At 37.6% G+C, this 17,070-nt stretch overlaps 1 long non-coding RNA gene across 1 annotated transcript in view; it reads right to left on the minus strand.

Annotated features, from left to right (window-relative positions):
• Positions 1–1,196: 1,196 nt before the first annotated feature.
• Positions 1,197–17,070, minus strand: part of LOC112670904 (uncharacterized) — a 19,946-nt gene continuing 4,072 nt past the window's right edge. The window contains exons 2-6 of the long non-coding RNA XR_003143289.3: positions 16,972–17,031; positions 16,218–16,290; positions 3,043–3,295; positions 1,895–2,027; positions 1,197–1,343 (exon numbers count right to left, since the gene is read on the minus strand). This is a non-coding gene — a long non-coding RNA (uncharacterized LOC112670904). The remainder of the gene's footprint in view (positions 1,344–1,894; positions 2,028–3,042; positions 3,296–16,217; positions 16,291–16,971; positions 17,032–17,070) is intronic.

A 17,070-nucleotide genomic window follows, 5' to 3' on the forward strand; every position in this document is an offset into this window, starting at 1 on the left:
TTATATTACTCAGCTAAGATGACATGAAATAAGTCATCCTCTGAGTTAGTATTTTCCACCTTTTAGACACCAATCTGGGTAAAATTGAAATTTGTTATGCATTTACCTAAGAAAACTATATGAAAGAACTTTCCGGAAAGGCTAGGGCAGGAAACCAAGAGCCCAAGCCCTCAGAGTGTTTTGCTCAAGGTGCTGCCCGCTGGATTTAGTATTTGTCTCCGCGGGGGCATTGCCCTTGTGAGAGTGTCTGACGTCTTTTCCCCTTCTGATCTGCCTGACATTTTCAGTTATTCTGCGTGTCCTTGCTCCTGGGGAATTTCCCAGTTGTTCGATCACTTTCCCTGACTTTCTTTCTGCTCCTCTTCCTGGCAAATAACTCTGTTCTTTCTCCCGCCTTTGAGTGGCTGCATTTGCTGGGAATTTGCTGGTTTTGTTTCTGATTTAGGTTTACTCTGATGTCATACCTAGTGATTTCTAGATTCTGAAATCCGGTCTTCCCCCATCCCTAACTCCCATGGGCTTTGTGGTCTTATCAGGATGCTGCACATGGTGAGTGTTCAATAAACAGCTGTAGATTTGATTTCCTGACACTTCGGATCCTTGACTCTTATTGTTGCTTCCTGGATTTGACAGGTTGTATTTATGTAATTAGTAATGAACTCACAGAAAGGAGACAGGAAGATTTTACTTGGTGCTTCACTGGTATCAGACTCAGCCTATTTATTGACAATTATTCAGTGGGGCCATCCCCGGCCCTGGTTTGGAGCTTGTAGGTTGTACACACAGCATGGGGTAATATTTTAGCCAGAGAATGGAAAATCCAGTCAGTCTGTCAATGGATTGTTATATCTCAGAAGCAAAATATCCTGGGAGTTTCCGATATATGGATGCTTTGATGATGAGCTTTAGACACAATCTAGATTGTTAAACATGTGGAAACATTAAGCTAGTAGATATTTTATCTACCATGGTTATTATTCAGTGACATAAACTAGTAAAGAACCTCAGTAGAGGGAGTTACATACAGGAAACAGGAATAATAACTTAAGATAAACAATAAAGATATACATTAAAATATTCATTTATCTGAAATGAAATAATTGTGGTAGTTTTTTTCTATTAAAATATTTTTATTGTATTTTATTTTTTATTAAAAAATTTTTAAAAATATTTTATTTATTTATTCATGACAGACACAGGGAGAGAGGGAGAGAGGCAGAGAGACAGGCAGAGGGAGAAGCAGGTTCCCCGCAGGAAGCCTGACGTGGGATTCGATTCTGGAACTCCAGGATGATGCCCTGAGCCAAAGGCAGATGCTCAACCGCTGAGTCACCCAGGCGTCCCTAAAAATATTTTTAAAGTTATGAAAACCCCATCTCTAGTTAGCTGGAATTATATTTATAATAATAACTTCAAATGATTTTTACTCAGTCATATAAACAAATGAAAAACATTGTACTTACTCTAGGCAAAGCTGATTATTTTTGAAAACAAAACTATTTAGAAAGAATTCACTCTGGAGTGTGCATTCTTAGATTGCTAATGGAAACTTGACTGTCACGAATGAAACAAACACATGTATAAAAGATAGCTTTTCTTCACAAGTTTTATTTTAACTTTAATAGAGTCTTGAGATGCTATTAATGCCTAAGCAGGTTTGGAATTTCAACAATAAAGGGATCCTCTCTTGCTGCAGCACTTGTGTGTTTTTAATTCCAAGACTTCTGTTATGGCATTCACAGACTGATTAAAGACATTAGTTTTTTTTCATTTTTCTGCTAATCTTTTAAGCCACAACTCGAATGATCAACAGAGATGGTAAACATAAATATTTAATATGCAGAATTTTATGTACTCATTTGTATTTATCTAGCGCTTTAAATTTCCAACTCACTTGCATGTGGTTAGTCACGCCTCCAGCCTCCCTGGGCCCTTCTGAGCTTTGTTCCTGTCGAGGAGGCGGGAACTAGCATTGAGATAGCAGGTTGGGGCACCAGCCACTTGGATTTTCTTCCTTTCTCCTTCCTCTGGAAGTTTAATAGGAGACAAATCTAACTTATTTTGCTTATTTGAAAGAATCTCCTAATCCCTATGCTGGATTTAGGTTATTGTCAACTGAGGGCAGAGGGAGGAAATACATGATTAGTGGGTGATTTGTTAGGGCTGACTTATCTGTGGGAGAAGTGTCACAGCCTAACATGTCCTCCAACTGTCCTCTGTTGCTGCCCACTGGGCTCTCACTCACCACCCCCCCTCCGCGGTCTCACCCCCTTCAAATCCTTCTCCATGCTCTAACACACAGCTCCTGAACAGATCTCTCCTAAAAAGCAAACCCAATATTTACTCGCGTGTTAGAGATCTTTTAAATACTCTTGGTAGCTCACAGGAGGGAGGTCAAACATCCAAACCGCTCCCTGACCCACCGGGGCCTCCATCCTCATTCAGTTCATGCTGTGGTTGTGAAGCGCCTGCGGGACTATTTCATAGCCCCACACTCTTGCTATCTGTTCCTGTTTCCTATAACATCTTCCCAGAACATTTGTGAAGCTACACACTCCTGCTCCAGGCTTCCAAGCCGGACTCTGGGCTTCCCTCTGGTTGGCAGGACAAGTATGACTGACAGTCTTGGCTTAGACCGGGTTTGATTTTGCAATCTGCCCTTTACTATCTGGGTAACCTGCACATCTCAGGGCATCTCATCTCTCATCATAAAGTGGGATATTCATAACCATAGTAGTTCTTACCCTGTATGCGACTCAGTGAGGTCATATTTATACAAATTACTTTAGCATGATGTCCTGCACATTATACGTAGATAATAAATGTTACAGTTACAATGGTCATATTTTAATATTATTTATACAATTAACAGTAATTATCACTGTTATAGCATCTTCTGCATTACTGTGTCATTATTTTTCCCCTGTGTCTGTCTCCCTACCAGGTTACCTGCTCCTCTAAGGCCGCGGTCAGCTCTGAAGCCTCAGGGCTGTACATTGGCCTTACTTCATAATAAGAAGTCAACAAATGTGAGATACTTACCAGAGTCCCAACTTAATGTCTAAATTGGTATGAAGGTGCCACACTCTGGATTTTGTAGAATGGCTAAGTGAAGTTTTTCTTCACGGACTGGAGGGCAAGAGGATATGTGCGTGTCCGTTTCCTGTTCCTTGTTTGCAGCAGAGCTGAGTATTTCTGAGGCTCCCGGCCTATTCTCTGTTCTTTTGCAAGGACCGAATGAGACTCAGGTTCTTTATATTCTTCAGCATCTCAAGGGCCCTTGAACACTTAGCTCCTAAGTTTAGAATTCAATGATACAATTATTCTATTGTGTGCAGAGTTGATGGTGTTATTTATTTTATGTTTTTGTTTAACCCTGAAAGCACAATGGCCATATTCTCAGAGTAAACAGATTTCTTTAAATCTAACTTTTAGTAGCTTGTCTATAATAGCACCAGGTTCCTGTAGCCCAGTTAGAAGTGGTCTTGAGGGACAAATTATTTCTCCTTATAATCTTGGTGGGACTTGTTGGTTCTGTTGGCACAAGCACAGGCTTTTAAATTGAAAACCAAGATTACTTACTAAATATAGATGGAGATTTATTATAAAAGTCTAGTATCTGTTATCTTGACTTCTGGGAGATGGGTATATTGTTGGGTATCGCTAATATACTCAGTGTCTCTCCTTCAGTTCTCTCTTCTCATTGCTTAGTGCTTCATTTCTCTTCCTTTCCTCCAGAAGAGCATTCAGGATGCAATATCAGAATGCACAACCTTTTGATGCATACTTATAGAATTTAATTTTTCATATGGTGAATAATTAATTATAAAAGGTTTACCCTTCTCATTTGATGCCAAGTCTGAAGTATCTATATGCTTCGAAGTTACTTAGAGAGGATGTTTATTGGAAAACAGAAATATTTATTATCTTATTATTCTTACTTTAGCTTTTTCTCTAGCTCATCTCATGCATTCCTCTGTTCAAGACTCACAGGGACTTCAGAAAGAAGAGTGGAATATAGAAAGTTGCTCCCCCAGAGAATTTATTCATACTGAATAGCCTCAGTGAATGGCACATATTTGGAATACATACGTAGATGCACGCCTACGTCCATAATTCATACAAGCATGCATGCATGTGTGTGAAACATAGCAGGGCATCCAGACCACGCCCAATACTTTAAAGTCAAGAAGAACCTCCCACAGAGAATCTAGGGAAATGGCAGGAGAGGAAGACATTTTTCCCCTCTCTCCGTGGTCTCCTCATGTTTGTAGCTGACCGTGGTGCTGACGCTCCGCAGAGAGTTAGAGCAGGAACTTTGGAATTGGTTGCTAGGCCTCCAGAACCTCTTTCTTGCCATTTACTGAGAATATCCTGCTGAACAGGTTAGTTCAGTCTTATCAGTTGACCTGACACATGGGATGGTTGTGAGTAATATTTCAGAAGTTGTTATTCTATGCAGTCCCTGAAATTTGGTTCAAGATTTAAGAGTTCTAGGAAAGGTCTTATTTTAATCAACTCCATCTCACTTACATGGATTGATTTTAAAAGGTAGGAGGAGGACTTATTTGTGCTATAGAGAGAGAATGACTTGTCCTGATCCTTTGTTTCAACACGGTTTCTCACCATAATTAAAAGCAAAATAGCCTCATTGACTGCTGTCTTCAAAATAGGAGTGGCTGGGATATTACTGACCCATCTTGAGATCACGATTTTGCTGGGCTTGCCACCTCTCTAGAGCTGAACATTAGAACACTGACTCATTTAGCTTGCTATGATCTCAGAATTTCATCTAAATAGGAAGGATGTAAAATAAATAAATAAATAATAAATAAATAAATAAATAAATAAATAATAAATAAATAAATAAATAAGAAGGATGTTTGAAAGCTGTAGTCTCAATTCTTGACTGGATTCCTACATTACGCCTTAGCCCTTGGTCTTGTGTATGTGAAAAGAGGGTCCATCTCTCCCAAAGTTATGTTTGTAGTGGAGCTTTTTATTGAAACATTTTTCTTTAAAGAAGAAAGAATCTGTTATTGGCTAAACTTTTTTTTCTTGTTTATGCTGACTAAACTTAGAAATATTCTGAATTGACACTTTTTTTTGTGGCTAGGTCTTGTGGACAGCATAGGTTTATTTCTAATTTGCTCACCTCAAGTGGTACCAAAACATAACACCTAAACTTAAATATACTCAATTTATTTTTTTCCAAGGAACAAGGTCACAATATTAATTTTGAAATTCCCCATACAGGTTGTGAAAAAACCTATCAAATGTGTGCCATGTAGCAGTTCAATCAATGTCATGCCCCATGTCCCACTTTTCTCTTGGGGAGTGTCTTCATTTATAGTGAATTGCTCTCAATTTCAAGGCCTAAGGAAAGGGCCATATTCTTAGAGAGTAAATCATGGTCTAGTCAAACTATCTCTATCAAAATAAATTTTGGGGACAGCTGGCAATTTATATTAATTCAACTTTATAAACATATATTAAAGCACTGTATTTTTATCTTCTTAAAAATAGTGGAGGTAAACATGGCATATATATTACATGACCTTACTGAAGAAACAGATGGGATTTATTTATTAGTGGATTGTAAAAAAAAGAAAATCTTCACTCATCTCTTTGGAAATGAAAATTCAGCCCTGGATTCTAAATGAAAATATTAACACAATATGATATTCATTAGGATTTTTATAAATTTTGAAACTACATAGATTCTATGTAACTTTCTTATTATACATATGGAAAATTGAGAAAACAAGCAAAACTTAAGACTACATTAATGTAATTAATGATAAAACTGTTTTAATACATAAGATATTCATATATTAAAGTAAAGTAGACGTGGCTATATAGGTAACTCTTCACTGGCACTAGCAATATGTTTTGAAGTAATATTAAAGATAAGACTTCTATGGTTAAGCCAAACATCATAAAATGTCATACAAGTTATTTTTTATTATAAACATTTTAACATCACAAGATTATACCACAAGTTCTTTTTCTATTTCTCATTTCTATTCCTTTCCTAGTCTGAACATCTCCTTTCTTATTTTTCATTACTTCTATGTAAGAGACTTTCAGACTATTCATTCTTAGCAGATAGAACCTAACAAGAAAAAAAGTTATGAATCAAATGCATAATGACCTCAGGCTGAAACCTGTCTTGCATTACTGTCTTTTGAGGGAGGACAAATCCAAGCATCTTAACTAGATTTATAGATTTCTGTTGATTCACTGGAGGAATGTTTTAGAATGTCTCAGAGTATGGCAGTTTTGTGATAGCCAGTACAAGTTATGGCCTGTCACATTTTGTACTTTAAATATACTCCAATTACTCTTGTGGTGTGTGTATCAAGAGTAAATGTTTTGATACTTGATATTAGTATGAAAGAGTGCAGGTATGTGCACTGCTTCTCTAGTGCCTAGATTGGAGTATCTAATTTCTTCCAGTCTCCAGAGTCCTCAACAGCCTATAACAAGAAGTCCTAATGTTTATACCCTACATGATGTGGTGGGTCCACAGAAGACACTCTCAGATACTTGAAGGGCCTATGATCTACTTGGGGAAATATGCTAGGTTATTTGGGTGCTAGAAACAGAGATTCATTCAGGTTACCTTTAATAGTAAAATGATGGTTACTTTGCACATGATAATGAGGACAATGTAGTCTAACGGGAATCCAGAAATAGGTCAGAGATCATAGAGACAGGAAAGTAGTTTAAAATCTAGGCAAATCCAGGTAAGCTGTAGCCCTTATCAGTAGATCTTCCATCCCCTGCTGCAGAAATATACACTCTTCCTTTCTGCTTCTGCTCTAATCACTTTCCTCACTTTCTGTTATGAATATCTTTTATCAATCTCAGGTTCAACTTATTTTTAACATAATTATAACCATATTCTTACTTGTGGCCCATTTTGACCTCTCCCCCTTCATGACCTCCACTCATGAGCATATTTTCAATAGTGCATGTTTAGATTCCTAAAGGAGAAATACGATAAGTTATCTAATTGCTGTCATGCACATTTGGTTAGTGCTTTAGTGCTGGCCAACCTGTAAGTTTGCTTTCCTTTGGTCAGTTGCTATTTCTTGGTCCATTTCTTAAGAAGCAGGATGTGTACAGAAGGTGGCTTCATGGAGGTGATGAACTATATGAAGTTTCACCCTCATCCTGCCTTGAGTTCTTATGTACAGGGAAAATGTTCTTAGAAAAGGACAGTGGAAGTGAGTCATGACTATGCTGTCCAGTATAGGGGGGTATGCACAAGGCTCAGATAGTTAAAATTGTGTTTTCTATGTAAGTTAGGTGACCAAAAACTAAACAAACAAACAAAACCAAACAACCCTCCCCCCCCAAAAAAATAACTTTGGCAAATGAAGATTAATTAATGGCTTCAATGATCCAGAGCCTCACTGAAGACAACCAAATAAGGGGATCAAAGGCTTAGAACAATAAATTTTAGAATGAAAAAGGACCTTAGTAGTTATCATGGTAAACTACCCAATATATGAAAGCCAAGGTTACACTGAGGTAGATATTAGAATATAGGTCTACTGACAGCAAGACCATTGCTCGTTTCACTCTAGCCACTGTCAACTTATGCAGACTTATGAAAAAGGAAAGTATTTGCAAAATAACAATTTCCAAAGGAAACATGCCTTGCTTCATGGTTTAAAGTCCTTCATATTACATATCTGTTTCTGGATGACTCCTTTTACAGTAAGGCCAACAAGAAAAAAAGGTTTAGGAACTAGTAAAATCTACAATTTGATTAGTAACAGCCACAAATCACTATATTTATGATTGGAATTCATCCTTGAAGATATCAGTCTTTTATTAAATCAGAAATGAAACTTTTAGTTTCCATTCAAGATGCCCGATTGATTTCTCATATTTAACACTTTCTTTTCCTAAGAAATCATAAAAATGATAAAAGATATTTTAGAAGACATACAACCTACAAAAATGTGCATGTAAGCAATCAGCAGGTGACAAATTTAAATACATTTCTGAAGTAAAAAAGTGATTGAAAAGTGCAGACAAATGGGAGTATGAGGAAGTCACAGCCTAGAATATGTTCAGGGGTATGTTGATTAACAAGGGCCTGAGCTGCCTGGTGGAGTCTAAGATCCCTGAATTTGGGAGAGGGGATACCAGGGAGGTGGAAAACAGAGAGATTAAAGTCCAAATGAAGAACAACTATCTTCCCAACCCTCCCTCTAGTAAACGAAGGACAAAACCCTTTTCATTTTGTCTATATAGGATTCCATCAGCATGGAGCGCATATGGCCCAGTGCCTCACAAGCTCATCTGAAGCAAGGCCTGCCATCCACAAGCCCCTTCTCCACAGACAGAGCTTGCATAAGTATTACTTAAATACAATATGAGTATGAGTGAGCCTGAAAGAAGAAATATTGAAATTAGAGAACAAATTGCAGGAGAAATGAAATCCACAACCTATTGCATGTTTTTTCTCCATGAACCCTGCAAGGCACTCATGGCAAAGATTTGGAGAAGCTCGAGAAGTCTCTCTCAGAGGGAAAAACTGGACGGGGAAGAGTGCCACCATGGAAGGGGCGTTAAACTGCATCAGGACCTTTTTCCTCTGTCTCCTCTTTGAACAGGAGTCTTAATCTGTGGGGAGATTTGCTTTTAGAACAACTAGTGAAAACAGATTGGAGAACAGAAGCAGAGAAATTTATCCATGGTTGAGAAGCAGGGAAGTACTAGAGTTACCAAGAGGACCAACTTATTGAGCTGAAAGATATGGTATCTGGATAAGATTTTTAAAAACCAGTTGGGCAAAAATTTAAGAAGAAATGAGGTATTTGCGTCATCTCAAAGTATCTTCACTAAATCTTATTTATCAAGGGGGACAAAAATAACTTTATAATGAAAAAACATGGCAGACCTTACTTTAACCAAATGACCAAATTTAACACCACCAGTAATAATAATGCATATTTACATCATGTATTCCCTGAAATTGTGCACTGAGGAGGGCATATCACCTCTATGATATTCATCTCAAAAATCCATAACCGCATTCTAATTATAAAGATCTAAAAATCAAGAAACTTTCTACAAGATACCTGCAAATGCTTTTAAAATGTGTCAAAGTCATAAAAGACAAGGTAAGTCTCAGGAACTATTACAGATTGAAGGAAAACTATGACAGATAAAGACTATGCAGGATCCTGGTTTGGATTGTGAAACAGAAAAAGGACACTTTGAGGAAAACTGGTGAAACCCAAATAAAGTCTCCAGTTTATTTAGTACATAATATTATACCAACGTTAATTTCTTAATTTTGATCATGGCACCATGCTAACATTAGGAGATTCCGGGTGAAGGATATATGGGTACTCTGTATTATTTTTAGAGCTCTTCTCTAAATTTAAAATATCTAAATCTAAAATATTTCAAAATCAGAAGCTAATTCTATGTCAATTATACCTCAAAAGAACTGTCAAAAATGTTAGAATTTGAAGAGGACTCTAAAGTATCTAGGATATAATGAGATGAGTTAATACAAGTACCAAGAAAATCAGCAGAAGATCAGATATTTGGAGAGAGTGGCCGAGTAATATAAAAAGGCGATTCTATAGAAAATATATAATGATTGAGAGGTTAGAAAACTATTTTGGATATGGTACGGTCATTAAAAATGGATAATCAATTTAAATATCATGATAAAAACTTCCTGTTTGTGGGGCACGGGAGTCAGAGTAGGCAATGTAACTCTGGCACTCTTCTTAAATAGGGGAATGAACCTAAGTGCTCATCAACCATCTACATCTACCTGACCCTTGCAGGTGTCCTCACCTTACCAAATGTGAAGTCAAGAGATACTGGATATAGTTTTTGAAATAAGAAATGTAGGATTAAGGATCTTGTTTGAATTTGTATAGTTGACCAATCAGAGTAGAGATTAAACAGTTTTAGCAGAAGGAGCAGATGAGCATGTAGAAGGGACATCATCCTTCCCTTCATATTAGGAAGTCAATAGCTAACACATAGAGTCGATTGCCTCGTAACATTTAAATGCGGCAACACTATTTGGAAAAGTTAGCCACCCAAAGAACTAATAAAGTATTTAAAAAAATTGATGGGGGTCATGGATTGGATTGGAGAGGAGAGTTTTACTGGGACAGGGGCTTATCATTACTTCTTCATTATAAACTTCTCTATGACCTTTACCCACATATTTGTATATATTACTTGTTTTTGATTGAACTGTCAATATAGCTAATAATCTGTTGGAGCCATAAAACTATGACCAACACAAATATGTGTATATATATTTTTTCTTTTCTTTCTTTTGTATGTTTATGTGTGTATACCCACATATATACACATACATTCACTTACATATATACACACTTACATGGAAGAGAGTCTTATACATTCCATATTTAAGTTATCAAATGTAAATTTACATTACATGATTGATTTCCAGCATTCAAGAGGCAGCTATCTTCAAGGTAATTGTTTAGGCAATGACATTTTTTCTAAACTGAAGGGAATAAATGGTAGCCCATTTTCTTAAATTGAAAATCACCCAGCGATGCCTGGATGGCTCAGTGGTTGAGCGTCTGCCTCCGGCCCAGGGAATGATCCCGGGGTCCTGGGATCAATTCCCACATTGAGCTCCCTGCAGGGAGCCTGCTTCTCCTTCTGCCTGTGTCTCTCTCTGTGTGTGTCTCTCATCAATCAATAAATAAAATCTTTAAAAAAAATCATATCACCCATCTTCCATGTCTACAGTTTATGAACACAACTAACAAGTTCATTTATTTAAAAGTCACTTGAAAATCACTTGTTTTAGTGAAATCCTTTAAGTTTTTAATTGAAAATAATCCAGATGAGCGATTCTTTTAGGAGTAGGTGTCTTGTGAGTAAATGTTTGGGATAATTTGACTTGATGGCTGATAGTATATTATAAACTCATATTAACCATCTTAACAATGTTGAGTGGATCGAATCTTTTGAAGAAGTTAATTTATATCCTAGTGTGAATAAGTGAAAAAGAAAGAAGTTCATATAATTGTTGTCTTAAGTAGGTTCAGGTCAAATGCTTATTCACGTCCTTTGGTGGCTCAGCAAATGACATTCTTAGGAGAGAAGTCACTGATGTTCAGAATTTAACCTGGATGGTACTTGACAGGATCGTACTGTGGACAGAAGGTCCTGACAAACATTTTAGTTAACAGTAAGGAAAGAAGAATTTGGCACTAAAACCAAATCTCATTTAAGTCCTCAGGGTAATATGGCTGCCCGTATTAAACAGATAAGCATAGTTCACTGACTCTGATCCAACGTGTGAGGCCCAGCTGCTGCTGTCTCTGGTATTTATTTAGAGGGACTCTTGTCCAGCTGTCCACATTTTCCTGGCTATTGGACCATTCATTAAGCTTCTGGTAGAAACCCTGTACTCCCTTGCTCTGATGGTCTGTTCTGGATACACTTCTCAAGTGATGACCCTAAACAGTCCCTCTCAGAAATGGTCTGGTGAATCCCACTCTGGCTTCACTCAGCATTGCTGTGGGTCAGAGACCTTTCCCAACCACCAGCCTTTCACTGAAAGAGGAAATGGCAACACTGCCCACGCCTTGGAAGCATTTGTGGATGTGCTCAACCACTCCCAACCATCCATATGCTTCTGGCCTCACTTTCCCCCTTTCTCTCCTTTCAAAGGGGAACAATAGTGGGGGCTTTGAGGTCAGTATTTTCAAATCCCAACTCCACTCTTTACTAGCCACGTGCCTTTAGAAGCACCCGTGCCTTTAGAAAGTTTCGCATTTCAAAGGCCCAGTTCCCTCATCTATAGCTTGTGAATAACAGTTGCATTTCCCCAAGAGATTCTTGAGATTTTCCAGTCAATGCAGTTGGTTAGTACATAGCTGGCTCTCCATGAAGGTTATTTATTATTATTTTGCCTTTTTTTCTTTCTGCTGCTGCAAAAATTACTTGGCAGCATGTGGTGTGAAGGCAATTGATAAATAAGTCTAAGAGAGAGCACTGGCGATTTAAGCCTGAAAATCTTGTTCGGAATGAATCACTGGGATTAAACAGGTTGTTGGTCTACTTTGCAATTAAAACAAAATGACTTTGAGATAATCTATGCTGCTTAACTCTACACTGAAATGCATATTTTTAAATGCATACTTATAAAATACCTATTATAACACGGATTATCATTTTTAGTACAATTATCTATCAAAACCCATGACGGAGGGGTAGTAATATTGCCTTGTACTTGTAATAAAAGCAGGGGGTTCTGGATTCTGTTCTGCCTCCTGAGACAAAGTTCCTTTCTATATTTTTTTGAGGGAGAACTTTCCAGTAAAGTTCAGTTCCTCATCTGCCAGTGATCCATAATAAATTGCTAATTAATATTCAATAGTGAAATTTTCTGCCTTTATGCGTATATGTATGTATGTATGTATATACTGTGATGATTACGCTGAAGCCAAATTGGTAGTAGGTTTTTTCCCTCCAAGTGAATGTTGTCAGAATGTGCTTTCAGTATTCACTCTGATGGGACTAAAATGCTGTCACAGTGCTCTTAAGATGCTGTCAATGCAATTTTATAGTAAATAACATTATAATGTCAGTGTGTGACCAAGAAGGTGACATGATGTCAAGGATATGCTCTGCATGGCTCTATCATAAAGTCAGTGGAAGATGCCTGTTTATGCAGACCTTCTTAAGGTGTCAAAATTGAGTCATGCAAATCTTATATTACTGAGAGAAGAGGAATCGAGTCAGAAAACTTTGTAAAGATTATGTAAATTCTACTGAATAAAGGTAATTTTGAGTTAATGCCAGTCAAGGTGCCTTCAGATTATAAGGCACTATCATATCTCCTGTGACAACTGTGGGGGATCTCCTCACCCCCACTGACAAAGCCTGATGTCTTCGGACTTGAGGGAGTTTTATGGAAGTAATTCTTCCACCATTATTTGCTGATAGAACAGGAAACTTCTAATTTCATGAGGAAGGTGAGGAATTGAGATTTTGGAACTGCCGAAGGCTTATCCAGGTGGTGAGGAGCAGAATCTGTATACTCATCTCACTTGTAGATTTCTTCTATTATTCTTCAAATTTATTCCTTTGGGTCAATGTTTTATTTTTTATTTTATTTGTTAAAGATTTTATCTGTTTTAGAGAGAGAGAACGAGAGAGAGAGAGCGCACATGCGTGCAAGCATGCTCAAGTGGGAGGGGCAGAGGAAAAGGGAGAGAGAAAGAACCTCAACCAGACTCAAACAGAGCATGGAGCCAGACTTGGGGCTCAATCGCATGACCCTGAGCTCATGACCTGAGCCAAAACCAAGAGTGGAATGCTTAACCGACTGAGCCTCCCAAGCACCCCCATTTGGGTTAAGATTTTAAAATGTCATTGCTATTAGCCCATGTTTATTAGAATGTTTTTTTAAAGTATGTTCGATGGATGGTGTGCATCTGAACTTCCTGAGGTGTTGGTGGAAGAAACCAATTCCTTCCTGGACTCTCTCTCACCCATCCTGAGGCAGGGTATCTGGGGATTAATATTTTTTCCCTCCCTTTAAATGTGTCCTGAAAAGGCCTAGCCATCAAAAGGCACACCTTTCTTCTGGGCTAAGAAAAACCTAGCCATTAATCATCCTGATTCCAGGTCTGGCACTTATTTATTTCTGTGCCTGGTGTTCAGAGTGCTGTCTCTGTCTTGGACAGTGTCTGCTACTCGGTACTTTTCAAAGATCCTTTAGAAAGGGCATTAAACAGATAAAGATCTTTGTTTCTCCTTTTTTTACCAGCTCATTCATTCTCTTGCCCGGATAGACTAAGAAGCAGCACCTCTCACAGCTTGCACACATTTTGTATTTCATTCTTATAAGTGAGCAAGGTCACCATATAATTTATTGTCCCAATTGGGGCATTCCTGAGAGAGAAAGGGAGTGCTATTAATTATTATGCTAGGCTATGGGAGAAAATCAGACTCTCCCAGACAAACGTAGACATATGGTCATCTTGAGTCTACTTGCTTAAAACAGTAATACCAATTAAACTTTACCAATCAATTCTAAGATACCAATTACAGCCTCTTAATCAGTTTTTCTGACAGAGAATTATACCTTAATGCCTCTTAATCTATGAAGCCAATTATAATTCTCCTACTGTCCTCTATTTCTTCCTCAGTCTTTCCCCCACCTCCCACTCCCTTAATTAAACCTGTGGTTTTCTACGTAAGGTCTTTGGCCAGAAGCATGAGCAGTATCTGGGAACTCATCAGAAATGAACATTCTTGGGCAGCCCGGGTGGCTCAGTGGTTTAGCGCCGCCTTCGTCCCAGGGTGTGATCCTGGAGACCCGGGATCGAGTCCCACGTCGGGCTCCCTGCGTGGAGCCTGCTTCTCCCTCTGCCTGTGTCTCTGCCTCTCTCTCTCTCTCTCTCTGTGTCTTTCATGAATAACTAAATAAAATCTTAAAAAAAAAAAAAAGAAATGAACATTCTTGGCCCCATTTGTGATCTACTGATTCAAAAACTTGGGGATGTGACCCAGTAATCAGCATTTTAACAAGCCTTCCAAGTGATTCTGATGCATATAAAGTCTGAGAAGCACTGTCTTCAGCTAAGACTGTTAGAATTCTTTTTCTTCTTTTCAATTCCTTCCCTCCCCCAACTCCCAATTCCCTCTCTATTTCCCCTCTGCATGACTCAACCGGTGATGTTATAAATTCTTTTCTGCTCTGATTGGTGAAGTTGAAAGGATGAGAGGACTTGGGGGCTGATTTTTAAATGATATCTGTTTTTATTAATTTGTTACACAGTTTTAGAGTATTTAGTACATGCAGGGCATTGAGGATGGAAATGGCAATCAGATTCAGATTCTCCTCTCCTCGAGCTGTGAGCTGTCTGCTAGAGACAGAAATGGGAACTAACTAACTAATCACAAGGATGTAAGGACTGTGGAACTGGGTATGATAGGACCAAGGTTTCTTTATAGGAAAAGCTTGTAGAATTCTCACCAAAGAAGTTCACCTGGAACAGAGAGCTGGAGAGTCTGCAGACCTTGAGTCTCCCCAACCACCTTCTACTATGAGGTTGCTTGGTCTCTAATCTCTATTTATCTCTGTGAGTCTGTTCCCTCCTCTTCTCTCACTACCTTATTCTGATTCCTTCACTCACATAAGATACTTCCTTATCACCTCTCCACCCCAGGGCCTACACATCTCTTTATGATCTTCAACCAACATTTTTTTTTATGGAGAGAGAGAGAGAGAGAGAGAGAGAGAGAGAGAGAGAGAGAGAATGGATTTGATCCACCTCAGCTTTTTCTTTTTGAGAAATAACCCTCAAGTCACCAGTCATTGGCCAACCTATGGTTTGTTTCCACTTGAACCATAGCTTTTAACCTGAACAGGAAGTCGGATCTGGCAAACAATGTATTCTATGTTCCTCAACTTGTTAAAATCTCTCTTCATTTAAAACATATCATTTGATCCATAATACCAGAAATATATTCTTCATAAAAGTTAGTTTCAGGATAATTTGTAAATAGTCTCTTTCATGGTCATGCAAACTATTTTCGTTTTATTGTTCTAATATATTCTCATAATATGTTCTTATACTTAGTTATCACTATTGCATATTTCATACAAAATTTCTTTTGATTTTTAAGAAACACTTTCTCTAAATGAAAAAAAAATTTTAAAGAGAAATTGCCAAATTTAGACCTGTTTGGATTTTTTTATAGATATTCCTTACATGATCAATAGTGTAATTGCAAATTCAAAATTAATTTTATGTGAAAGACCATGATTTGTTCCTTGAAGATCTTCTGTTATTTCACTTACTTCTTATAGGTTATCTTTTTCTATGTCTAAATTAACTCTAATTCCTTTACCCTGGTAAATTAGTTGACATTTCTATCATATGTTTGAAAATTGTTCTAAGGTCAAACTTGATTTATATTTACTCAAGATTTTTCATCTTTGAGAAGATTCATAAAATTCTATGTATTATCTTTGAACTGCTCTGATGGATGTCAGAGCTGCAGCTACCATTATGACCATTTTACCTAGTAGCAAATTCAAATGATAGGTCTCCATGTGTGGCACAAAGAATGCATTTGGATTTAAGGGAAAATTCTTGCTTTCATACCTTTCCCTTTACCAATGAAACTAAAGCATTACCAAAATGGCTAAAATTAAAAAGACTCACAATACTACTTGTCGACAAAGATGTGGAGCAATAGGAAGGCTTATCGCTGGGGACACTCAGCATCCATCTAAGTCTGAAAAATGAAGAGTCAATATTCACTCATGCATGTTCCTCTAGACTTACATTTATACAACTTAAGAAGTAATATCAATTGTTTAATAATGCAAAAATTCTTCAGCAGCCATGTGCAAGTGTTCCATATATTACCCTATTTTTTTAATATCTCTGCAAACTCCATTTGGAACAAAACAAGAAGTAAAAAAAAATGGGCATTTGGCACTACTTGGAAATATTAGTTACTCAGGGAAGAATCCATTTCATTCATGCTTCCTGTGAGGAAAGAGTTGACAAGTTAACTGCTTTGTCTTTCCTCTTTCTAAGTGTCTCTACCAGTCAAATCCTCCTCAGTATTCAAATTTGTTTCTGACGCCAATATCAGCAATAGTACAATCCTTAAACCTTTACGGTGTTTGGACTCATTTACTTTTGTTTTGAAGACACTAGGTCAAGCGACATGGACAATATTCCTGGGATTTGAACAAAGTTTGTCACACCAGAGCAGAGGTATTGTTTCCTGTAAACCAGCCTGAATCCTGGAGCCTGAGTGACTAAGAATTGTAGATAATCATTGTCCAGTGTTCATGCTGGTATAAGAATAGTTCATGCTAAATATTTTAAATAGCAGCTAAAAATCCCATTATGAAAAATTCTGTGGCAATATCCAGAAACTTTATTTATATATGTTTTATTATACCTTTAGATCACATTGAGGATTGCTCTGCAGAAATGGCCCACCACGTGGGGCTTTGAGTAGCTAGAAAACAAGAACAAAGGCCCAGATAAAGTGTGAAAA

Source organism: Canis lupus, chromosome 14 (genome assembly GCF_003254725.2).
Source record: "Canis lupus dingo isolate Sandy chromosome 14, ASM325472v2, whole genome shotgun sequence".
NCBI classification, from domain to species: Eukaryota; Metazoa; Chordata; class Mammalia; order Carnivora; family Canidae; genus Canis; species Canis lupus.